The sequence below is a fragment of the Schistocerca piceifrons genome, chromosome 4, assembly GCF_021461385.2.
Source record: "Schistocerca piceifrons isolate TAMUIC-IGC-003096 chromosome 4, iqSchPice1.1, whole genome shotgun sequence".
NCBI classification, from domain to species: domain Eukaryota; kingdom Metazoa; phylum Arthropoda; class Insecta; order Orthoptera; family Acrididae; genus Schistocerca; species Schistocerca piceifrons.
This window is the reverse complement of record NC_060141.1, coordinates 185836979-185864376: the sequence shown is the minus strand read 5'-3', so window position 1 is coordinate 185864376 and position 27398 is coordinate 185836979.

The following is a 27398-nucleotide window of genomic DNA, read 5'->3' as shown; positions in this document are numbered from 1 at the left end:
TGAATTTCAGGCAACCCATTCTGTATAGATGGTATTTTCACCAGAGAAGGAATATTTTGAGTCTTTAGATTTGATTATTAACTCGCTCGCATCTCACGGTATCTCTTGTTGAGTGTCGCACCGCAGTGAAGAATGTTATCTTAATAAGGTTTTGACATCGCCATGTTCTTAGCGTAACTGATTTTAGGTCAGCGTTTCCCAGATTAATGTCGCGTTATATAGTCGCTACTGGATGGCAATAAATTTCTTTCCAGTCGAAGATTATTCAGTTCAAACAATTTAATTGAGCTAATTTAATGATTATCGCAACAAGCACTATCAGTAGGCATTTTGTGTTAATTCCCACAATTCGGTTTGATCCTATGTGATAGATTGCCCTTTATTCTGTGACGAAGCTACGCGATTTTACATTTCAAATCTGCAGCTACCTGGCAAGTTCAGGTCCGTTGAATTTCTTCTACTCATTCCTACCTGAATATCGACATTCTTTTCACCTTCTATGCGGATCATTGAGATAGAAGATACTGCTATAGCAGGGAGCTTCGTAACAAATTCAGCAGCACAGTAGATTTTATGCATTGATTTAAACATGAGTATTCAAGTCCAGGGAAAAAGAGCGATATTTATCACGTGATGTAGTCAACCAGTGAAAATACTGCTTCTGTATTTAAGGTTTTACAATAGAGACCTATAACATGAAAGGAAGGCGGTATATGGTTTTTCCAGTACATTACGTTTTACATTACATGGACAAAAAGTCTAAACTGGGCATAAAAAAAGAACGCAAACAGGTGATAAACACATTTGAGTAGTAAAAAAAAAAAAAAAAAACTCCTATTGAAGGAGGAAAATAGATCTATACGCTCAGTGTATTATTTTCGGGTGTGCCGCCAGATCACGTTTTGTGTATTCCAGAATATATGCAAACTGAAACTGCTCGACGTCGTCAAGTGGTGACTGGTGGTAAACAGTAACTGTCAGTGTGCACACTGTTATAGTTTCAAAAAATGTGTGTGAATTCCTCAGGGACCAAATTTCTGAGGTCATTCGTTCCCTAGACTTACACACTACTTTAACTTATGCTAGGAACCACACACACACACGCACACGTACGCGCGCGCGCGCGCGCGCCCGAGGGAGGACTCGAACCTCCGGCGGGAGGGGCCGCGCAATCCGTGACATGACGCCTCAAACCGCACGGCCACTCCGCGCGGTTGTTACAGTTTCTTTTGGAGGCCTCGTTTGGATGTTGCGCATGCGCAGACGAGTTGCTTGAAGAAGTAACAATTCTAGTTTCTGGACTTCGTGATCAGGACCGAACTGACTTGGCCTATCTGAATCATGTGGTACTGGAATGCAATAAGTACAAGGAAGTACTTGACGTACTCTACAGGAAAATGGTTTTCCCCCATCTGCAAGTGTTACGTTCTTACTCAACAGATTTTGTGTAAGTAAGTCCAGTTTGATAGTGAAATGCTTAAAAGAATCTTACATAGAATTTAAACTTGGTACTATACTGCGCAACACAATTAAAGGATTACGTTTTGGAAACGCCGTAATTGTCTCCCGTTGCGACTTAGAAGTTTGAAATTTGGCTCAAAGGTGCCTGTAAAATTACTGTGTAATGGTGGAAAAGTACATTGACCTGCGACGTCACCATCGGGCTCGGCAACGCATCAGATACCAAGGTGTCGATACATGTGAAAAAAAAAAAAAAAATGCCAGAGCTTAGAATTTCATGCAAGTTGTAAGGTGAGTTAAGGATGACACATTGGTACCAAATTTCACCTCAATTCTACCCAACGCCACCGTTGACCTGTCACAGGATGAGTAGGTTGTCATATCTCTTCTTACCCGCATTTCGCCTCTTCTTTTGACGCCTCTGTGATGGAGGTCAGAACAATGACGCCCGGCGATGAAATCATGCTGTTTTCGTAGGGGTGGCCGAGGAAAAAAATTCACACACTGTAGCCGAGAACTGACGCAAAAAGCCTTTAGGGTGTGGCATGAAGGACTGCCCCTTTCTGTGGGGCACATCATTCCCACACATTTCGCAATCGAAAACAGGTCAATGTTCTTGACAATGTTGAACACTGCTGATACCCCCGTGGCGTCCACAGGTTTTCATGTCAGTGGGGCAAAACATATTCATGATACATGTGGTTTAGAAATTTTGTAAGAATTTTTATCTACTTATTACATAGTGGCCTATCAGCTCGAGAAACTACCACAAATTAGCCAAAAAACACCACCGAAACCATATCGCATGCGCGTTTCCAGCGTCATCTCACTCTCTTTGTGCAAGCTGTTCGTCCTGTAGAAAAAATGAGTAGGATCTTTTTTGTAGGGAATTTGACGTAGTGTAAATTTTTGCTGAGATACGTTTTCACTAGACGCTGCAGCTCTCGAGTTATGCAAGAAAGGTGTACAAGTGTCCTTCAAATGCTCCCCGTTCCTCACAGCCATCTTCAGTTGGTCAGGATTTTTAGTATGTTATTCACGGCACGCTTACCACTGTACAGAACTTTGGAGTACATGAATTATGTCCCATGTTCGACCTTTATTAGTCTTGGTTGACGGTTATTACGCCATCTTTTTAGTCGGATTTTTCGTTAACATTATTAAACTCAACTTTCCAGTAAGGGTACTGAAACAAAAAATTGAGCTGTAAACGTTATGCAAAATCCACTTACGTTTACAATTCGATCTAAACTCTGCTCTTACATGCGTAGTAGTTTCGTAGTAAGAAGGCCAGAAAAACAAACAATTTAATTGTTAATTTTATACCGTTAAAATTAACAAAATTCGAACGTTGATTTACAGAAACGTAAACTTTGTGATTTGTAAATGCACTATTAAGCCATTGGCGTAATAACAAGTCAGTCAATGAAGACCAAAAAAGGGTCGAACATGGAAAATAATTTGTGTGGTCTCAAATTTTTGTACAGTGGTAGGAGGTAGTGCCAGGGATGATATACTAAAATTCCTGAATGGCGGGGCATTGATGTGGGTGTGGGAGTGCATTTGAAGGTCACTTTTTTACACCAGAACCGGGGCCTCAAGCGAAATCGTAACTTAGCACGAAGTTAAACTACATTAAATTTCCTACTAAAAAGAACACGGTCATTTTTTTCTCCAGGACCAAAAGTTCGCGCGAAGAAAATTTTCGCGCGACGTGAGAACAGTGTAGCTTAGGTGGTGTTCTTTGGCTACATTGTGTTACTTACCCGAGTCGATGGACCAAAAGTTTACTATATAAAATTGTTCGTCTCGACTTCCTCTACACTACTGAGGTACATCGTAAATAACTATAGTTTAAGCCCGTATACACAGTAAAACTGAAAAACTGCTTTTTTATGTTTCCAGATTTTGCGTTTCCCACCATGTATTCTGTTGGTCCTACTGTCTACATTTACATCTACACTCTGTGAACAACTGTGAAGTGTATGACAAAGGATACATCCAGTTGTACAAGTTATGAGAGCTTTTTTCCCCATTCCGTTCCCGTATGATTGTTTAAATCCCTCCATGCGTGCTGCAATTAGTGTAATCTTGTCCTCACAGACTCTACAGTGGCATAGGGAGTTGTAGTATGTTCCTAGAGTCATCATTTAAAGCCAGTTCTTGAAACTTTGTAATTAGGCTTTCTCGGCATTTGACTCTCTTTTCAAAAGTCTCCAGTTCAGTTCTTTCGGCATCTCTGTGATACTCTCCCGCGTGTCAAACAAACCTGAGACTACTTGTGCTGGCCTTCTCCCATACGAACAATATCCCCAGTTAATCATATTTGTTATGGGGCACACTTGAGCAATATTCTAGGAAGGGCTGCACGAATGATTTGAAACCCATCTCCTTTGTGGACTGATTTTATTTCCCCAGTATCCTACCAATAACCAGAAATCTACCGAAATCCGCTTCACCCACGACTGAGACGGTGTGATCATTTCATTTCATATCCCTACTAATTGTATGAGTTGGCCGATTCCAGCTGTGACTCATAGGATTTCAACTTTTTTCGTTTTTCGAAGTGCACATTTTTACATCTATGAGCATGTAAAAGTAATTGCCATTATCAAGAGCTGACTGAATATTCAGCTTCTTTCAGATAGTACTTCGTTATAGATAAATATGTCATCTGCAAAAAGTGTGAGGTTACTGTTAATATTGTCCACAAGATCATTAATATACAACATGAATAGCAACGCTCCCAACACACTTCCCTGGATTACACCCGAAGTCACTTCTACTGTCGTATCCTGCCCACTCGTCTAATATAGGGTGCCTAGGAGGCTGTTTTCTCGGATAGCAAATCTTGTTAATGGAGTTCATTACAGTAAGTTGAATTGACAGTACTTAACTTTGCTTATTTACAAAGATGCCTCGCAAGCAAGTGGTGACATGCAAACCATCAATGTCCTTCGATATATACAATTTCCATGCAAACCAATAATACATTTCATAAGTCCCGGCTATAGCGTTTATCCACTGCGGCCGCGGCTTAGGCGGAGCGATGCTTATATTCCCTTCGTATAGGCGCCGCTCCTGTGGTGGTGTCGTCCTAGTAAGCGAACTAATCAACACATCTCCAGGACCACAAACATCGGCTAACAGCACTGGGATTCGTAAAACCGAACGGGAATTTCGCATCACGAAATTTGTCCTACAAAAGTTGATTCTAACCTAAAAAACAAGTGAGAAATATGAAATTATGTAGCATAGTAACATGTTATAACAACCACATAATACATTTATTATATGTATAAAAATAAACATGTATTACAGGCCACTGAAGATGCTTCAGAAATAAAAGAAGCGAAACGCGTATGGCAATAAACAAACGCCTTCAATTATTTGCATAGACGCAACGTACCTCCGTGAAATCCTATGAAGATTTTCATTCGTCTAGATCATGTTATAACCCACTATACATATGTTTCATATCATTTTTAAGTAACTTTGTACATATTTTCCTGTGATTGTAGTGATAATTTTCAGGTATATTCGGTCATAATAATCTGGGTCGTGCGGTTACTAGTCCTTTCTCGTATTTCTAAAATAAAGTATTTGTCAGTAGGGGGAAGTGCCCCCACTGGCACCCCCCCCCCCCCCCCCCCTGCATGCACCCCTGCACCGAAAGATTCATTCTTTCTGTAAGAACATTGTGGGTAAGCAGCCCCGTCGAATGTGGTTACACCCCTTGAGAGGACAGTGCGACTGCAGTTCTTGTTCTAGTGTACAGGTTGGAAGCACCAGGGACCGTTAAAACCACTCGAAGTAATTTGAACGGAATCTGAAGCGGCAAAGGGTACTTCCGTTTTTGCGAAGAGTCCCCGTAAGACTTTCAACAAAAGCTTGGTGCACATCCGCCTTTGTTGACACTTTAAAAATGTACTTGTATAGAGACAAAGTGTGTCGAGAGTCCTTGGCGTCTGCATGGAGGCTATGATGTAGACGTGCGAAATCCTGGGTGTGTCAAGTTCTCTGTCCGCAAGCGCCTAGGACTCCATCACAGCTACTCTGTACAGGTACATTTTTAAAGTGCTCAGCAAAGGCGGGTGTATGGCATTTTTTTAAAACTTAAAAGTATATAGCGATCAAAAAGAATATCAAGCAAGTCGTACACAAAAACTTAATAAAAATAAAACCATAAGAATATGAAGTCTTCTACAATGAACAATAATGGCCTCAGTGTTAAGAAACGCACCACTATCCCGTTTATAGGTGACATTTCATATCTCGTAGATACATTGTTTAAAAAATATTAACTCAGTGTGTTCTTTGCCACCAGTTATGTCACCAAGTTGCTCTTTATATGAAAGATTAGTTGAATGATAAGCTTGTAGCGAAAAATAGACCCTACAGGGTGTTTCAAAAAGAATGATATCATTTCCAAACTCCATATTTATTGATAAAAGTTTACTACAAACATGAGATGAATTTCAAAATACTCATAAAATCTTTAAAGTTTTATCTATGCTATTATAAACTCTCTGTGTGGATGTGTCCACTAGCAGCAGCACGAACAACATCCAGACGATAGCTAAACTCGTCATGAACTGTAGTGAATCTGCTTTTACAGAAGTTATGGAGAATTTTATTCTGTTTTCCACTTCTTCTATGTCACGAGAGAAAGCAGAAATGTACACAATTTTTCCTTCATACATCCCCACAAGAAAAATCTCATTCAGTGATGTCTGGCAATCTCGGAGGCCAAGAATACAAGGCAGTGTCTTGGGGCTCCGTGCGCCCTGTACAGCGTTGAACTGTCTTGAAACTCTGCAGAATTGGCTTTTTCTCCAGCTTCAGGAGGACTCAGATAATATTATTCTCCAACAGCATGGAGCTCCACCTCAGTGGCACAACAATGTACATCAGTTTCTCAATGACACTCTGCCTCAACATTAGATAAGGCGCACTTGACTCCAGACACTGCCCTGCTTTGTCGGCCTCCAAGATAGCCACAGACGACCCCGTGCGATTTTTTGCTTGTGGGGATATATGAAGGAAAGTATGTTCATCTACACTTCACATCGTGACACAGAACTGAGGAACAGAATAACAGCCGACATAACTTTAGTAAAAGCAGATACAGTGTGTCAAGTCTATGTCGAATTAGCTATTGTCTGTTCTTGCAGCTGCTGGTGGAGACACACAGCATTTGTAATAGCACCGGTAAAACTTCACGATTTTGTGCCTAGCAATTTATACCACCTGTGTAGTATGTGTCAATAAATAATGTTTTTCTTTTTTGAAACACCCTGTATATTAATTGTATGGCATTTCTTATAAAATGTAAAAATTGTCCCGTTCCTTTTAGATATTAGAACTATGTGCTATATATTTCATCTGTTATATATAACTGCCGGCCGCGGTGGTCTCGCGGTTCTAGGCGCGTAGTCCGGAACCGCGCGACTGCTACGGTCGCAGGTTCGAATCCTGCCTCGGGCATGGATGTGTGTCATGTCCTTAGGTTAGTTAGATTTAAGTAGTTCTAAGTTCTAGGGGACTAATGACCACAGCTGTTAAGTCCCATAGTGCTCAGAGCCATTTGAACCATTTGTTGTATATAACTTCTTTACATACCTCAGTTGTACTTATAAAATGCTTTTACGTATGTTCCTTGCTGCTAACACAACAGCTTGACTACGTACATAAATGTGATTAATTTGCTGTAAATTGTCAGTCTGTGTTCACAACAATTACATACAGTATGTAAATTTTTGGAATATCTCATGGAATACTGCTTGTGTGAAGAAGATAATATCTATTAAACCACTACTAAGTAAGGTTCTGTTATACACTTGTTATACAATATCTCTAATTGTATTGGATTCTAAAGATGACAGATTAATCTGTTGATACCGGCGAAGCGAAATAAAAATATCTGTGCAACTGACGACTGAATTTTATTCTGAAATCAAAGTTTTATATTAACCCTGTTTAGTCATAACTATTGCTGGCTGTGTGATCAATGTTTCTAAAGCCAGAATAAATGAACTATGACGGTAGCGTGTTCAGAGCCCCAACTAGGAGCCTGTCTCTCCCCTTCCGCGTATGCGCCGAGTGTCGCTATGGCTGGGAGACAAACCTACCATAAATTGTTGCTAGATGGTCCGTCGACTATGTTGCGGTGTAACTGTCGTCGGAAACCCTTGTTTTTCACTATATGTAATCGAGGTAAGCGTATTGTTGCAGGCTATATTTAACTGGAATCCAGACTCGCTATTATTAGCATTAACAAGCAGCCACCATCTGATGATTCGAGCGGGTCCGTCGACAAAACATTGTGGGAGAGACAAAACGTGATCAGGCGGCAGGCCCAAGAATCGTATATTGTTTAATGTATTTCTATGTGTGTATTTCCTTGATGGATGTTTTGGAATGCTTGGACGGAACTTGCCTATTTTTTAAGCTACCATCCGACCTTCGTCATGACCATCCACAATGAATTTTGCTTTGGTAATAAATAAACTCTGTTACCATTGCTGCTTCTTAAATTCTATTTATTTCGATATTCTGTAAGGAGGATAATCACTCATATCCCCAGGCTCACGTTTTGGGTGCTAAACTGCGCAACAGACAGCACTCAGAACTTCAACATGACTGATAACAATATCATCATCATCATCATCATCATCTCCTACCAAGGTTAAGTGCTGTAATCACCTGTTCTGGTCTCTATCATCCATCTGTCTATCCATCTCATACGAGGTCAACTTAGTTCTCTCTTTTCAGTCAGCCGATAATTCATTATCTTATTTGGCAATATATTTTCCGTCGTTCTGTCAACATCTTTCTATTCTCTTCTGTCTTACCACAAACGGAAAAGATTTTAGAATCTGATTTATGTTGTTTCATTCTTTATTGTATCCATTTTAGTACAGCATATCTTGCGCATCTCATGAACTTCATCTCTGCCTCTTGTATATGTGAGTTTTCGTTTTTGTTACTGCCCATGATTCGGAGGCATATACAAGAGTAGATACAGTAATAACTTTTTGGAATTTCATTTGTGTTTCTCTTCTCGCTTTTCTTCCCAAAGTTCTTCCAGTTATTCCGCGGACACATTGATATTCATTAGCCTGTTTCTCAATGTCTTTGTCATAGTTAAATCTAGTATCACATCCTAGATAACTGAAGTAGAATACGTATTCTAAAATCTCATTTATTATTAGTTTCGGTCTGACTGGATTCTTTCCTGTAAAATCCGTTATAGTTGTCGTATTTGCAAATATAGTTAAGTTGTTCTTTGTAAATTATTTTTTGTTTCCTGGATAATTATCTGGTCATCAACATATATAAGAGTATTGAATTGTTCGCTAGATCCAGTTTTAACTCCTAAGTGTATTTCATCTTTCCATTTCATAACTTCATAACAAGGTCGTCAGAATATAAATCAAATGAAGTGGATGATACATTGCACTCCTGTTGAATACATTTATTTATTAAACTTTCATCTGATATTTCCGGATCTGAAGTTACAACTGTTTCTGTATTCACATATATACTATATACGGTATTAATAAGACGGTTTGGCAAACTTTTTATTTCCAATATACAGGGTGTTACAAGAACGTACGGCCAAACTTTCAGGAAACATTCCTTACACACAAAGAAAGAAAATATGTTATGTGGACATGTGTCCGGAAACGCTTACTTTCCCTGTTAGAGCTCATTTTATTACTTCTCTTCAAATCACATTAATCATGGAATGGAAACACACAGTGACAGAACGTACCAGCGTGACTTCAAAACTATGTTACAGGAAATGTTCAAAATGTCCTCCGTTAGCGAGGATACATCCACCCTCCGTCGCATGGAATCCCTGATGCGCTGATGCAGACCTGGAGAATGGCGTATTGTATCACAGCCGTCCTCAATACGAGCACGAAGAGTCTCTACATTTGGTATCGGGGTTGCGCGGACAAGAGCTTTCAAATGCCCCATAAATGAAAGTCAAGAGGGTTGAGGTGTGGAGAGCGTGGAGGCCATGGAATTGGTCCGCCTCTACCAATCCATCGGTCACCGAATCTGTTGTTGAGAAGCGTACGAACACAAAAATGGTTCAAATGGCTCTGAGCACTATGGGACTTAACATCTATGGTCATCAGTCCCCTAGAACTTAGAACTACTTAAACCTAACTAACCTAAGGACAGCACACAACACCCAGCCATCACGAGGCAGAGAAAATCCCTGACCCCGCCGGGAATCGAACCCGGGAACCCGGCCGTGGGAAGCGAGAACGCTACCCACGACCACGCGATGCGGGTGTACGAACACTTCGACTGAAATGTTCAGGAGCTCCATCGCGCATGAACCACATGTTGTGTCGTACTTGTAAAGGCACATGTTCTAGCAGCACAGGTAGAGTATCCCGTATCAAATCATGATAACGTGCTCCATTGAGAAAGGTGGACGAAACTAAAATGAGCTCTAACACGGAAATTAAGCGTTTCCGGACACATGTCCACATAACATCTTTTCTTTACTTGTGTGTGAGGAATGTTTCCTGAAAGTTTGGCCGTACCTTTTTGTAACACCCTGTATTCCACAAAAGGGCTCTTTTTACTTTGTTGGAGGCTTTTTCCAAATCAACAAATGCTAAATGCTTCTGTAAGCCAGATTCCCGACGCTTTTCAACAATTTCTCTTATTATAAACATATCATCATTACACGAACGGCCTTTCTCAAGCCTGATATTTGTTCTGAGATTATTGCATCAAAGATAGTTTCTAACCTTTGATTAAGAATTTCCCATGAATTTTATATCCTGCATTTAGTAAACTTATTCCTCTACAATTTCATGTGTCTTTCCTATTGCCTCTTTTGAATACAGAAATAACTTTGGCTGAGTTCCATTCTTCAGATACAGTACAGTTCTTCCAACACATACATAAAAAAACCCGAAGCAGAATTCTAAAATGTTTCCTCCACATTTGATTAATTCAGCATTAATCCTATCTAGGATAATAATAATAATGATAGCCGAGACCAGTCATACGCTACTATACGTATTGTTCTGTTACTGATAATTATAAACAGTTGAAACTAGGTGCACTGATACATCCCAAACAATGTCTTAGTAATGCCACAACTACTTTCAATGTTTCACCTCTTATTTATGTGAAAATTCAGGTTTTTAACGCTCAGAATGCACATTCCAACCTACAGTTAAAAATAGGTAATGTTTATAAAATATCTAGTGTAGGAATCCGATAAAGCTCCATGAGACACACACGTAAACATTTAGTTTGTAAAAATCGTATAAGGCGTTGTCAAGATACTAACTTTTAAAGTCCATTTTATACATAAAACATGTAACATGAAATAACTTAAAAACTACGCCTCATATCGAGGGCCCGTTTGCACCCACGCACTCGTCTTGATGTTGGCTTTGTAATCATGTTACGGTACCGGCTTCTCTGTCACTTGTTCCATGACAGCTGTCCCTTAACGTTTCACTCCAGCCATCGGAAACCCGGGTTTTTCCGACCATGCGACCAGTGTATTCGTTCACCTGACCAGCGGTCTAAAATTCTGATACAAGGGGAGGCTATGACGTCGGGATCACGGATTAACTTTAAACTTTGTACACATTTAGTAGGGCATTAAAACAACATGATGTGAAACTAGTAAGGTGCACTACTCTGGCAATTCCGAGGAAATCGCAAGAGAAGTTTTACGCATCTGTTACGTGAATCGTGTATCTGGGTATAGGTGTCGGCCGTCGTAATTCATTACGGTAATGCATTAGTGTTCGCTCATGGCAAGGAGGTCGCGGACGAGGCGACGGTTCGAATCACGCAACCACTTACTTTTAATCTGTATTTTTTTCATCGATGGTCTTACTATTTAATTTATATGACATTTGAGAAGTAGTATAATGAAGAAAAACGTATATTTGCATGAAGTTTCAATTTACGTTTTCCATGCCTGTATGACAAATATAATCGCGCAACGTGTGATGCCGAGAACACATCCGCCAAGTGATTCTACATTACTCTTTTGCTCTGACACACTGTGACTTACTATATTACTGATTGTGAATAACGCCATTCGCATCATTATCTATCGAGCTTTGACTTGGCTTTTCAAGCCTGTCCCTCGTCCTTGAAAATTTAATTAAAAATACTAAACAGTCAAATAACATATGAAATTCACTACAACTTTATGAAAATGCATGTGTTTTCTTCAGTATATTATCTCTAAAATGTCATACAGATTAAATAATGAGGCCAGTGATGAAAAAAATATAGTTTAAAAATAAATAGTGGCGGGATTCGAACCGTCACCTCGTCCACGACCGTTTTTCCTTGCGCGAACGGTAACTACATGACCACAATGTATTCTTACGCCAGGCACTTTTGCATCGATACGTTATTTACACAATAGAAGCATAAAACTTCACTTGCGATTTTCTCGGAATTGTGAGAGTAGTGCACCTTAATACTTTCACATCATGTTGTTTTAATAGCCTACTAAAGGTTTATAAAGGTCGAAGTAAATGCTTGATCCCAACGTCGTGGCCTGCCCTTGTCAGCTCATCCGCCATTAGCCGGCCGCGGTGGCCGTGCGGTTCTGGCGCTGCAGTCCGGAACCGCGAGGCTGCTACGGTCGCAGGTTCGAATCCTGCCTCGGGCATGGGTGTGTGTGATGTCCTTAGGTTAGTTAGGTTTAAGTAGTTCTAAGGGACTTATGACCTAAGATGTTGAGTCCCATAGTGCTCAGAGCCATTTTTTTCATCCGCCATTCACTGCGGCTGAAATGGTGCCGCCATATATCGATGACACGGCGAGTCAGGTGCGGCCCACCCTGGTCTTCACGCCCTCCTGGCTGTCACACTCCCGCTAGCGCGGCCGCGCGTGGTCCTAATGTCACAACAGGCCGCGTTCGCACGACCGCATCTGTTTTTAGAGTTTGTCGTCGCAGTTACTTGGATGTACCATCTCAGAACACAATGTTTAAGCAAATACGACCACTCGTGACAGGCCAGACTCACAAGTAGAGCACGGGAAGTGCATACTAGATTTCCCAGAAATTTTGCTCAGTGGAAGAGGAGCCAAAATGAGCGAACACGTCTCTCGTCTTATCCACAGATACTCGTTCGTTTCCAGGTGATTTAGACGCCTTCAGCACGTGATAAGCTCAGCAAAACTGGGGCATAGTGACTTCTGCATCCCGTGTTCGAAATCCGATTATTATTTGTATTTATTTTATTTTTTTCATTTCTTTGCCCATATACATAGGTTCCATCCAGGCCGCCATGCGTTGTTGCCATTTTTCGGGGTGCACTCAGCCTCGTGACGCCAATTGAGGAGCTACTCGACCGAATAGTAGCGGCTTCGGTCAAGAATACCATCATAACGACCGGGAGAGCGGTGTGCTGACTCCACGCCCCTCCTATCCGCATCCTCCTTGAGGATGGCTCGGCGGTCGGATGGTCCCAGTAGGCCACTCGTGGCCTGAAGACGGAGTGCTTTTATATACATACGTTACTACACGAATGTTTCTTACTAAGTTAGGGGATACAAGGGCAATATATTAATTGTAAAATTATGGATAGGTTTCACGATGGGTGTCTTACCGAGCGAGGTGGCGCAGTGGTTTGCACACTGGACTCGCTCACTGGACTCGCATTCGGGAGGACGATGGTTCAAACCCACGTTCAGCCATCCTGATTTAGATTTTCCATGATTTCCCTAAATGCCGGGATGACTCCTTTGAAAGGGCACGCTCGACTTTCTTCCCTAACCTTCCATAATCTGATGGGACCGATGACCTCACAGTTCGGTCCCCTCCCTGAACCAACCAACCACAGTAAGTGTCATACACTTATTATGTGTGTCTGCTCATATTTTCAGCGGTTACAATGTCTTTAAATTTTCATCTTCTTATATCAGTTCTTAGTTCTTATTTTTTATTTTTATGTTTATTCTTCAAAATGTTTGTAGCATACCGACCGTAGAAACATTCGAAACGTACAAATTTCGAATATCACGAGTATCACGCGAATGCAGGTTTGCTATAGCGACATGTCTTCGTATGAATCTCACTCACGAAAGAAACGTTAACATAGATGAAGAATTCACATATTGGTGATAATTTCGCGGCAAACCACACATAGCGGATCACTTTTCCGAAAACTGGCGCTTGCAACTGATTGTAAATTAAGATACACAGTAGGAATTCCACGAAACAATTTCAAATATTTTTTCCATTCATTTCTTTCTTTTTTTTTTTTTTTTTTTTTTGTAATTCATTCAGCAGACATACAGTTAGTAAGTGAACAAGGACAATATTATTTCAGCATACATTGGAAAACATTTTTGTAATTGTCTTATACGGACATGGGTGGATAAATGGAAAACAAAAATAAAAATAATAATAAAAATCTAATTTCGAACACGGGGCACAGAAGTGTGAATGTGCGATGCTGGGCACTGTAACACTGCTTTTTTTGGACTGTTTTCTCGCTAAAAAGCACATAAAGTACCCCGAAGACTTTATTCGTAGTTTCCTCAGAAACAGTGGCGTATCTACTGATAAGCCGAGACATGTGTTCGCTCTTTCACTGAGCGAGTTTTCCGGGAAATCGGGTTACGACACTTGCCATGTTCTCCCCGTCAGTAAAAGAACAATAGGCCAGGGGCGCTGCACGAGTGGAAGTCGCCCAGTCCGGCTGTGTGGGCGCGGCTGCCGGCTGCCTGCCGCTGCTCTCCTGTCGCTGTCCCCGGCCTAGCCGCAGACGCAGACTGGTAATCACATCAAGCGTCGCTCCGCGCGCTACCCGGGCGCAGCGAGCACCAGCGTCGGTTTTAATTCCGCGGCCTGATGACGCGTCGCTTGATTTAGCCGCATAATTACACTCCTAATTTACTTTTTAATAACATTTGCCTCGCTGTCGACGCAACGTCCTCGTTGGCCGCCCGTGGGCGGCGCTGTCTGAGGTAAAGCTTCCCCACAACTGAACTTTCACCGTCATTTCGTGCAGAATTATCCCGAAACTGTCTCATTCAGACTCGATCTTCCATGACAGATCCCTTCTTTATCTATCTGTTAAAAAAGAAACCTTCACAGACATGAAGACCGTAGAACCCTCTGTTATTTCATTCTCCTCCGATATTTCTTCATGGTCTGCCAGTTTGCGCCAATTGTCTAATATTTACAACCTTAGAGTCAGTCCATTTTTTTTTAACACTATCTACCTAAAATTGTCGCTCTTCACCTCATCTTGATCTTTTGTACTGTTTCCTTTCAAAAGTTTCCGTGACCTGTTGATCCAGTTGCTACTGTCTTTTTGCCCTCAAAGGCACGTGGCCATTCATTTTGTTAACCTTCTATCAGACAGATATCCAGAGAGCATCAGCCGCATTATTTGTGCTGTATTTCCTATTTTCTCGTATTTCAGCATTGTTTTAAATTTTCAGACTTACTTGTTTACGTACTATTAATTCACTCGCACAGTAGAAAACAGGTTTCAGTACTGCACTATAGTATTTTAGGGTATTCACAAATACCTAGATATATACAGGTTGAACAGTAATAAAACCGACAAACTGCAGGAACGGAAATGGAGGGAAAAAATCCTACGAAAGTGTATCCGGGAATTGAACGTGTGCGTGCAACGAAAAGAATCTTCGCGTAACACAGTACACAACTGAATCGCGTTCACGTCGCAACAGATGTTAAAAGTGGTCTCCAAGGCATGCGATGCACGCGTTCACATATACCTATACCTGTCATGGAGGAAACACATAATCGTACTTTGGCTGACACCATGTTGGCGGGCCACGTTCCTGGAACTTGCACTAGTGTTCGTCTCAGTGTCCAGAAGAACCCGGTCCTCCAAATCTGGTATACTCACAATCCGCCGCCTCCCTGTTCGTTTGCCTGAAGGGACTCATAATCACACAAACATCCAAAAATGGCTTGAAATATTGTGTGACGTGGTTGGTTTCTGTGAAGGTACTTGTTTTGGTATAGCCGTGCTGCCTCTCGACCTTCTCTATCTGCTTGGCCGTATACCCACATTATTTCGGCTTGTTCCCTACATGAACAACGGGCCATTTTGCTGCTTATTGTACGTTGCGTCAATCACATAACATGCAGCACACAATGAACACACTGCACGTGGTCAGAGGAATTGTCTTTCGTCAGCGCCATGTACCGTGGTAACGATGCATTTCCGGGTACATGTTCGAAGGACCTTTCTTCCTCCATTTCCAATTACGAATCCGTCCTTGCAGGTTGTCGGCCTTATTAATATTTTCCCAGTATTGTTTTTTTCCCTAAATGTGGACGATGATTTTGATTTTCTTTAGACTGCTTATTACAATATCTCATGAAACGAATGCCATTGAGAGTGACAAAACAATAAAAATTCAACAACAATTAAAGCGTTACAATTCTCAGAAAGTTATCTAGACATGCATTAGCTTAAATAATTAAATCATGTACATCATCATTTATAAAAGTTTCTCTAACAAAAAAATTCAATAAAAGTTTAAAATATACATAAAATAAATACGATTGTTTGATCACTGGACCAAAAAGGATGAACCAGCCGTACTGTAAACCTCTGAAGTTCCCAGAGAAAGACTGAAGTCCATGAACCACACAAAATTTTAGGTTTCACCACACACTAGCAGGTAACGTATAGCGCGAACCCTAATTAAAGTTGCTCTCTGCCATGTCGTCAAAATAAGAAATGATCTCATCAAAAATGTGGCGTACCGTATTTTACACATCATGAACTTCCAGACTGCTGATGTCTTCCCACCGCTGTATGAAGCAACGTGTTCGTGGACAGCGTTTATCACAGTGGACTACGAATCGTCTCGATAGTTGGCTTCACCGACCGCAGCTTACTGTCGCACACTGCCAACCATTCCTCCCTGCACGGCTGCAGGCATTCTGACTCAACAGCGAGATGGAAGACCGCAGGGGAATGGTAAATTCTTTTCCTTGCAGTTCTCTTCGGCCAAAGCATGTCCTTGCTCGTTTCCAAATACCCTGGTGCCCAAGAGGGTGATGCATGTTTGACCTTCTGTTGGGAAAAGAGATGTTCTACATTTTGTATCATTTTCTCCGCTTTGTCCATTTACGCCAATGCTTATAAGGCACTAATGGCATCGAACAGATGAGAAACATTTTGCCTTGATGAAACTTCGTCTGCATTAGTGCCGTCAGGATCGCATGAAGTTCTACACTGCATACTGTGTATTCACTGATTGGAGAGAGAAATCCTGTAAAAAACGTCGGCGCCAGCGAAAGTCAGTGTATACTATGTTAAAAACGTGATGTCCACTTTAAACATTGTAAACTAAGTACACTAAAGGTAAATTTTGGATGTATTTATGTATTCTTGGCTTCTTAAGATGTTTAAATGGTAATTTACTAAACCTTGAAACCTTTCACATCCACTTCTAAAAGATAGCCCATTTAAACGAACATTTACAAAAGAATTGATTAAAGGAAGCTTAAAGGTTAGCACTGCATCGACTTTGAGATAATTAAAATGAAAGGAGCAATCCAAACGAACGAACGAGCATAGCAAAACGACATAGGTTGCGATGTTCTGGATGGACCATTTGCGACCTTCGTCTGTAGTCATGCAGCGGAAGAGGAGAAAAATTACATCTGAATCAGTGAACATGAATTTAACCTCATTCCACACTGATACACTCAGCGAGGTGACTCAATAATATTCGGGAAGACAGCAGTTCAAACCCGCGTCAGACGATCCGGATTTTTTCGTGGTTTTCCTAAATCTCTTATGGCAAAAACCGGGATGTTTAGTTTGAAAAGGCACGGCGATTTTCGCTCCCCGAACCATGCTTGTGCCACGTCGTCAGCAGGACGTTAAATTCCAACCTCCCCTCTCTCCTCCCTGACACACGTTTCTCACAATCTCATCGCCACGTCAGTTTCTTGTTCCTTAGGTGATTTCTTGTTGTCAGAACAAATTTTCAGAAGTATTAGCAGCGCAGATATTGAACCTATCCATACAACCAGTCTCCTTTGACTTCTGATCTCATCAGAATTGTCGGTAAAAACCGCTTATCGAAATCTAACATGCGTAAATTGGCGCCATAACAAGAACCATAGCTTCGCAAATTCACAGCCGAACTTTCACCTTTAAATCTAATGTTGACCTCAGGATACATCACAGTCACAAGAAGTAAATTTAAAAAAAAAGAAATATGTACAAGCAAATTAATATGGCCAATGTTTGTTTTCTCTCTGGTTGCCTGCAAGCAGTACGAAGTCACACGTCACATCATCATTGACAGGTCAAAGCCGACGCCCATATCGACATGTTACACTCACCCCCTGTAGCCACATATAATAGGCTGGAGTGTAGTTGGGGCTGTCGTTCTTGAGATTCTTTTCGTCAGCAGCCTAACAGGTTTGACGCATCCCACCGCGATTTTCTGTCCTGCACCGATCTTTTCATCTCAGAGGAGAACTTATGTTGTATACAGGTTTTTTTAAAAAAAAACCACGCATACAACATTTTAGAGCATTAGTGGCGATAAAAAGAAACGTACGACAGGCATGTGACAGGTGCACCTTTTCCCCGCTATTTGCACAAAATTGGCAACCTTTGACTGTTTTCAGTGTTGGTTTCGTAATTTTAATTCCGTGTGAGTACCGACGCTACAGTTCTCACCGACGTGATTTACCAAAAGTTGTGGCATATTCTACTGACTGGACAGGAACTATTCAGTCAGTGTAGTAGCACATTCAACTGGACGTCCACTACTGCGGAAACACTTTTAAACGGTAGGAGATATTATTTTGAAAAAGCAAATGAGGTTCTCTACAGAATATATGTGGGAGTCATTACCTAGAAGAAGGGCCAGATTTATAAGACAGGTGTTAAGACAACACAGAATAACATCCATCGTACTGGGGAAAGTGATGGAGGGCAAATATTGTGGCGGAAAATATAGCTTAGAATACACAGGATGTAAAAGAACTACGAGGGCAGTTCAATAAGTAATGCAACACATTTTTTTCCTGAAACAGGGGTTGTTTTATTCAGCATTGAAATACACCAGGTTATTCCCCAATCTTTTAGCTACACAACACTATTTTTCAACGTAATCTCCATTCAATGCCACGGCCTTACGCTACCCTGAAATGAGGGCCTGTATGCCTGCACGGTACCATTCCACTGGTCGATGTCGGAGCCAACGTCGTACTGCATCAATAACTTCTTCATCATCCGCGTAGTGCCTCCCACGGATTGCGTCCTTCATTGGGCCAACCATATGGAAATCCGACGGTGCGAGATCGGGGCTGTAGGGTGCATGAGGAAGAACAGTCCACTGAAGTTTTGTGAGCTCCTCTCGGGTGCGAAGACTTGTGTGAGGTCTTGCGTTGTCATGAAGAAGGAGAAGTTCGTTCAGATTTTTGTGCCTACGAAGACGCTGAAGTCGTTTCTTCAATTTCTGAAGAGTAGCACAATACACTTCAGAGTTGATCGTTTGACCATGGGGAAGGACATCGAACAGAATAACCCCTTCAGCGTCCCAGAAGACTGTAACCATGACTTTACCGGCTGAGGGTATGGCTTTAAACTTTTTCTTGGTAGGGGAGTGGGTGTGGCGCCACTCCATTGATTGCCGTTTTGTTTCAGGTTCGAAGTGATGAACCCATGTTTCATCGCCTGTGACAATCTTTGACAAGAAATTGTCACACTCAGCCACATGACGAGCAAGCAATTCCGCACAGATGGTTCTCCTTTGCTCTTTATGGTGTTCGGTTAGACAACGAGGGACCCAGCGGGAACAAACCTTTGAATATCCCAACTGGTGAACAATTGTGACAGCACTACCAACAGAGATGTCAAGTTGAGCACTGAGTTGTTTGATGGTGATCCGTCGATCATCTCGAACGAGTGTGTTCGCACGCTCCGCCATTGCAGGAGTCACAGCTGTGCACGGCCGGCCCGCACGCAGGAGATCAGACAGTCTTACTTGACCTTGCGGCGATGATGACACACGCTTTGCCCAACGATTCACCGTGCTTTTGTCCACTGCCAGATCACCGTAGACATTCTGAAAGCGCCTATGAATATCTGAGATGCCCTGGTTTTCCGCCAAAAGAAACTCGATCACTGCCCGTTGTTTGCAACGCACATCCGTTAACAGCTCCGTACAGCGCTGCCACCTGTCGGAAGTCAATGAAACTATACGAGACGAAGCGGGAATGTTTGAAAATATTCCACAAGAAATTTCCGGTTTTTTCAACCAAAATTGGCCGAGAAAAAAAATGTGTTGCATTACTTATTGAACTGCCCTCGTACATATACAAAATGTGAGTATGTTTAGAGGAGCTGAAGGGAGGCTTTTTTTTGAGTGGTAGAAAGTCACAGGTGCACACACAAAGTTTTGTCGCTAGTGATGTTTAGAGATGGTGTTCACACGGCCGTGTGATTAATATTATTCTATAGATGTTGTTGAAAACACGTCCTTTTACTTTAGTGTGCAAAATTGTCATCAGCTTGCTAATGGCTGTCTGACATACTGAAAATCTGGTGTTTTACGAATTATGTCCGCAGCTTCAGCCCAACGGGCAAGCAAGTCTTCCGGAGTGTTTATTGGTGTCTCGTACCCATACAAAAAAGTTCCATACGAATCGAGCAGCATTTCGAATGCAACATTCATCACACGGTAGTTTTATCACCGTCTCTGAAAATCACTAGTGTCAAAACGTTCGAGGTACACCGGTGACTTTTTATCACCCAAAAAAGATCCTCTTCGTCTCCTATAAACACTAAGATTTTGTATATGTAGTTCTTTTGCATCCTGAATATTCTAACCTATGTCTTCTCACACAATTTTTAGCCTCCATCACTTTCTCTTGTCATGGATGTTATTTTCTGATATCTTGACACACGACCTATCAACCTGTGCCTTCTTGGAGGAAATGTTTTCACCGTCGATTCTGTGGACAGCCTTCTGATTTCCTTCTTCAGAAGGGTATCTCCCGTTATTTGAAAGCGTTTTCACAGTCGTAAGCATGTGCTACTTCACTGATTGAACAGTTCCTTCGAGATAATTCCGTGACGCGAATTCTTTAACATCAGCTGTATTAGGTAGAGATCTACTACCCAGTAGTGACATCAGAAAATTTGTGCCTAACCAGGACGAGAACTCGAATCCAGGTTCACCATTTACCGCGTGCGGTTGCCCTAACCGTGTCGACTGTCGATGCACGCTCCCGAACAGACCCAAAATTACACATATCACACTGTCTGCATTCTTCCATCGTAGTCCACCAATTCATCACCCAATGCTCGCATCATTACTGGTAACATATTTGAACGGCAGGCGGGATATTTTCTGACAGTTCTCACTGTTTTTGTTTTTGTTGTTGAGGAAATTAGGGAGCGAAAGGCATTTCACAGCTGAATATAATTTTGCTGCTCCTGATGCTAGTGGTGAAAGGCACGTTGAAAAAGAGAAAGACGAACGTTTATAGAATTTTCATTTTAGACTATTTTACATTTTACATGAGCTTGAAGTCCTCTAGCCACATTTCAGATAGCATCGTGCCTATTTCGGCCAACTGTTTGCTCGATGCGTATCAAACGTTAGTTAAATTACGCCACTAATTACTTCCTTACTCCAGAAAGAAAAAAAAATGATTATGAATGATGATGACCGGAAAGATGTCCTTAATAGTTTTCAGCAATGTGCATCGTGATACACCGGAGCGGACAGATGTAGTCACCTGGGCAGAAAATTGGAAAATACGGAGGTGATGAGAGGAGTAGGTGGCTGCTGTGCGTTGGCACCAGCCACGTGGTTTGAGGCTCGCGCTCGAGTCGTTCTGCGTTTCCCGTGTGGGTCAGTGCGTGTGTTTTATCCGTGTATGTCTGTTCTGAGCGGCCTTGTTTGTGTCGCCGGCGTAGGCGCCCCCGCTCCCCTTTCCTAGCGCAGGCAGCGAGCGCTAATGGACGCCAATCGCCGCGGAAGGTCCCGCGCGTCGCCCGCACCGTATACCGCGCGCCACGCATCACGACCGTTCAGTCCGGCCCGGTACTCCAGCTGGGCGCTCTGGTCCCAGTCAGCATGGTGCGCCTGCGGTCATGCCTCAAGACCATCGCCCGCCGCTGTTCCCGGGTGTGCTTCTGTGGCTGCTGCTTCGGGGTGAGCTCCCATTACCTGTTCGCTGCTGTCAGTTTTATTCGAACTGCTAGCGAGTACTCTGCGTGTAGGAACACACTGAATTGCTGTCACATGGAATTTCTCCGCCTTCTTCAGATGTGGCACCTTTGTCGGTTAAATTTTGATTCTGTTATGTTGGCACCTGTGACAATTACGGGTACTTGATCCATAGCAGTTAGCTTACTATAACTTCTTAAAGTAGTCGCCCTGTGAGTCCGAACAGAAGACATGTAATATTGTGGCGTCATTAAATCGATTTTGACGGGAATTTACCAGAAATGGCGAATGTTAATAAGAGGCTGGCTCTTTAATTTCCGAACACTTTAGGAGTGGGTGGCTAGTTCAAACGCGGCTGTACGTGCCTTCAAGGTGATACATGTAATGGCATCCGAAAATGACTTCGAGACAGAACACAGTGTAGTATTTGAGGGATAGTAATTAAAAATGTAAGAAATAATTGTCGCCATAAGAAAACATACGCCACGAGCAATAAACTGTAACAAACTTCAGTGCTATATTGACGCCGCTTCGTTGAATGTTTACCAAAAGTAGATATCACAAGAAATGTTTATCACGTCCTGGTGGTTAGGAAATCTATTCGGCAGAATTTGTGCGCCAACTTTTTACGGGAGATGAGACAAGGGCTTACCTTTAACGGAAGAAAAATATTTCCAATCTTGCGCTTTTTCTTTCTCCAATTTATTGTATTTATAATTGTCAAATATAGACGCCATCGATGTCAGATCCAAAACGCTACATCTGTAGGCATCCCGGAAGGCCGGAAGAATCAAGCTAAATCCACACTCTGTAACATCTCCTAATAAAATCGATTTAAATGGTGCGTGAAAACATGGACAACAGTTCTGTCACACTATCAGGAGATGCCATAAAGTGAGTATTTCTTGAATACCTTGAAAACCTTGGCCTCTATCCTAAACGTATCCCAGTACAAAATTGAACTACATCGAGTTTCTCACAGGGAGGGTCCTATATTCCCTGTAGGACCAATATTTTGCGCGAAGAGGAGGAGAAGATCCTGAAAATCTCGCGCACCGCGCATTCGGTGTAGCTTAGGTGTTTTTTTTTTTTTACACCAATTTCAAGTAGTTTCACGGCTTGGTGGGCGACAAATGACCTATGTGAAATAATTCGTCACGATTTCTTCTACACCGCTGTAGTACGTTGAAACAGTTGTTACACCGTGTATAAAGTTCTGGCCCCATGTGAAGAATCAGCCGGCCGGTGTGGCCCAGCGGTTCTAGGCGCGCTGCTGCTACGGTCGCAGGTTCGAATCCTGCCTCGTGAATGGATGTGTGTGATGTCCTTAGGTTACTTAGGTTTAAGTGTTCAGAATCTAGGGGCCTGATGACCTCAGATGTTCAGTCCCATAGTGCTTGGAGCCATTTGAATTTATGAAGAATCCGTCAGTATGGGTCTTACACAAAATTCCCCGAAGTTGTTGTAGTTGTGGTCTTCAGTCCTGAGACTGGTTTGATGCAGCTCTCCATGCTACTCTATCCTGTGCAAGCTTCTTCATCTCCCAGTACGTACTGCAGCCTACATCCTTCTGAATCTGCTTAGTGTATTCATCCCCTGGTCTCCCTCTACGATTTTTACCCTCCACGCTACCCTCCAATACTAAATTGGTGAACCCTTGATGCCTCAGAACATGTCCTACCAACCGATCCCTTCTTCTAGTCAAGTTGTGCCACAAACTCCTCTTCTCCCCAATCCATCTCAATACCTCCTCATTAGTTGTGTGATCTACCCATCTAATCTTCAGCGTTCTTCTGTAGCACCACAGTTCGAAAGCTTCTATTCTCTTCTTGTCTAAGCTATTTATCGTCAGTGTTTCACTTCCATACATGGCTACACTCCATACAAATACTTTCAGAAACGACTTCCTCACACTTAAATCTATACTCTATGTTAACAAATTTCTTTTCTTCAGAAACGCTTTCCTTGCCATTGTCAGTCTACATTTTATATCCTCTCTACTTCGACCATAATCAGTTATTTTGCTCCCCAAATAGCAAAACTCCTTTACTACTTTAAGTGTCTCATTTCCTGATCTAATTCCCTCAGCATCACCCGACTTAATTTGACTACATTCCATTATCCTCGTTTCGCTTTTGTTGATGTTCATCGTATATCCTTCCTTCAAGACACTGTCCATCACGTTCAACTGCTCTTCCAAGTCCTTTGCTGTCTCTGACAGAATTACAATGTCATCGACGAACCTTAAAAGTTTTTATTTCTTCTCCATGGATTTTAATACCTACTCCGAATTTTTCTTTTGTTTCCTTTACTGCTTCCTCAATGTACAGATTGAATAGCATCGGGGAGAGACTACAACCCTGTCTCAGTCTCTTCCCAACCACTACTTTCCTTTCATGTCCCTCAACTCTTACAACTGCCATCTGGTTTCTGTACAAATTGTAAATAGCCTTTCGCTCCCTGTATTTTACCCCTGCCACCTTCAGAATTTGAAAGAGAGTATTCCAATCAACATTGTCAAAAGCTTTCTGCAAGTCTACAAATGCTACAAACGTAGGTTTGCCTTTTCTTAATCTATTTTGTAAGATAAGTCGTAGGGTCAGTATTGCCTCTCGTGTTCCTACATTTCTACGGAATCCAAACTGATCTTCCCCGAGGTCGGCTTCTACCAGTTTTTCCAGTCGTCTGTAAAGAATTCGCGTTAGTATTTTGCAGCTGTGACTTATTAAACGGATAGTTCGGTAATTTTCATATCTGTCAACACCTGCTTTCTTTGGGATTGGAATTATTATATTATTCTTGAAGTCTGAGGGTATTTCACCTGTCTCATACATTCTGCTCACCAGATGGTAGAGTTTTGTCAGGACTGGCTCTCCCAAGGCTGTCAGTAGTTGTCTACTCCCGGGGCCTTGTTTCGACTCAGGTCTTTCAGTGCTCTGTCAAACTCTTCACGCAGTATCTTCTCTACCCTTTCATCTTCATCTACATCCTCTTCCATTTCCATAATATTGTTCTCAAGTACATCGCCCTTGTATAGACCCTCTATATACTCCTTCCACCTTTCTGCTTTCCCGATATTCATACAAGTGGCTCTCTTTTCTCCAAAGGTCTCTCTAATTTTCCTGTAGGCACTATGTACCTTACCCCTAGTGAGATAAGCCTCCACATCCTTACATTTGTCCTCTAGCCATGCCTGCTTAGCCATTTTTCACTTATTGACGATCTCATTTTTGAGACGTTTGTATTCCTTTTTGCCTGCTTCATTTACTGCATTTTTGTATTTTCTCCTTTCATCAATTAAATTTAATATTTCTTCTGTTATCCAAGGATTTCTACTAGCCCTCGTCTTTTTACCTACTTGATCCTCTGCTGCCGTCACTACTTCATCTTCTTCTTCTACTGTATTTCTTTCCCCCATTCCTGTCAGTTGTTCCCGTATGCTCCCCTGAAACTCTGTGCAACCTCTGGTTCTTTCAGTTTATCCAGGTCCCATCTCCTTAAATTCGCACCTATTTGCAGTTTCTTCAGTTTTAATCCACAGTTCATAACCAATAGATTGTGGTGAGAGTCCACATCTGCCCCTGGAAATGTCTTACAATTTAAAACCTAGTTCCTAAATCTCTGTCTTCTATCTGAAACCTATCAGTATATCCAGGCTTCTTCCATGTATACAACCTTCTTTTACGATTCTTGAACCAAGTGTTAGCTATGATTAAGTTGTGCTCTGTGCAAAATTCTACCAGGCGGCTTCCTCGTTCATTTCTTACCCCCAATCCATATTCATCTACTACGTTTCCTTCTGTTCTTTTTCCTGCTATCAAATTCCAGTCACCCATGACTATTAAAATTTCGTCTCCCTTCACTATCTGAATAATTTCTTTTATCTCATCATACATTTCTTCAATTTCTTCGTCATCTGCAGAGCTAGTTGGCATATAGACTTGTACTACTGTAGTAGGCGTGGGCTGTAGTAGCTTACCCGAACTCCTATTTTTTGTATTTAAAGCAAACCTGATTTGTATCCTCATAGTTGCGCTACTACATCCACTCTCGTGCGACTAGGGCGAAGTTTGAATGGCCATCATGTTTCAGAGAGAGAGAGAGAGAGAGAGAGAGAGAGAGAGAGAGAGAGAGAGATATGTAGGGGGGGGGGGGGGGGAGGCGGCTTGCAGAGAATCGCACGTGGTAAGCCGCTGCGTTCTCCCTCGCCACCGCCGTTCCTGTGATCTGGCCACCGGCTTTATACGCAGATTCAGGAGCTTGTTAACGAGGCAGGCTTCGGCATGGCGAGGCACGTGGAAGGGCGCAGCCACGTGCGGCGTGGGTGGACCGCAGCGGGCCGGCACGTGTACGCGCTCCCCACTGCCGCCGCGGGCCACGTAGCGCCTCTCGCTGAGAACATCCACGGTGCACTTTTCCTAATAAGCCTCTCCGTGGTAGCCGAAGCTTCTCGTCAAGCTACTCGTATTGTACAAGAGGTAATCAAAAAGTTTCCCTTTCAGGGCGTGGCTGCGGCTTATATGCAACGTTGCGGACACCCAAGTGCCGACATTTAGGCAAGGAATTAGTGTGGCATTCGTGTCTTTGCGGCGTGCGTTCGGTTCGTGAATTGCTATGGCGACGTTATAGCCCAATGGGTCCAAACAGTGTGCTGTTGTTCTTTTCTTGGCTGCCGAAGAACTAACACCCTGAAGAATGTGTGTGATGCAGCGTATCTGCCGAAAACCACCGTTATGGTATGGTTCGGCAAGGGGTCCTGCTGTTTGATGATAACGCACTTCGCCACATCGCAAATGCTGTAACGGAGAAATTACGCCAACTGAAGTAGGAACACTTGAGCTCTCGCCCTATAGTTCTGATCTGTCCTCGTGCGATTATCATGCCTTCTGTCCCTTAAAAAAGGCCTCGGAAAGTAGATTTTTGTCAGACGAGGATATGCAGCGGGGAGTTACTGACATCTTCAGGCAGCAGAACACGATGTTGTACCAGACGGGTGCCTTCAACTTGGTGCGTCGGTGGGATGATTACCTTAGTGCTGCTCATGGCGATATTGCCTGATTTGCATATAGATTCTGGACTGTATGGCCTTCCAAAGGAAACTCTTTGATCGCACCCTATAGTTGGAATAGCGTCTCGTAAAGGTCTCGCACAACCTAAACTACTGTTGAGAAAACACACAGCCCTTCTGTGGATCCTCTCTATCTTTTATTATTTGTCGTCCCCGGTTGGTTTCCAATCTTGAAACGCAACTCTCTAGAATCTGTCGAACAAGGATCTTGTAAGCTACCTCATGTGACTGAATAAGCATTTCGTAGGACGCTTGCCGTGAATATCAACTATTGTGTTAGAATTAGTTATACAATCTTGTTTCACTCTTGGCATAAGGTCCAGTGCTCAATGCTAAACGGAGACGGTCATGTCTCATATCTCGGTCCAGCTATCTCGACTTAATTCTTTGAAGATATCTATGAAACACTTTACACAAATTCCATGGTAATTTCTTCAGCGAACTCATCTCATCATCGCCGGCCGGTGTGGTCGAGCGGTTCCAGGCGCTTCAGTCTGGAACCGCGCGACCGCTACAGTCGCAGTTTCGAATCCTGCCTCAGGCATGGATGTGTGTGTTGTCCTTAACTTAGTTAGGTTTAAGTAGTTCTAAGTTCTAGGGGACTGATGACCTCAGATGTTAAATTCCATAGTGCTCAGAGCCATTTGAACCA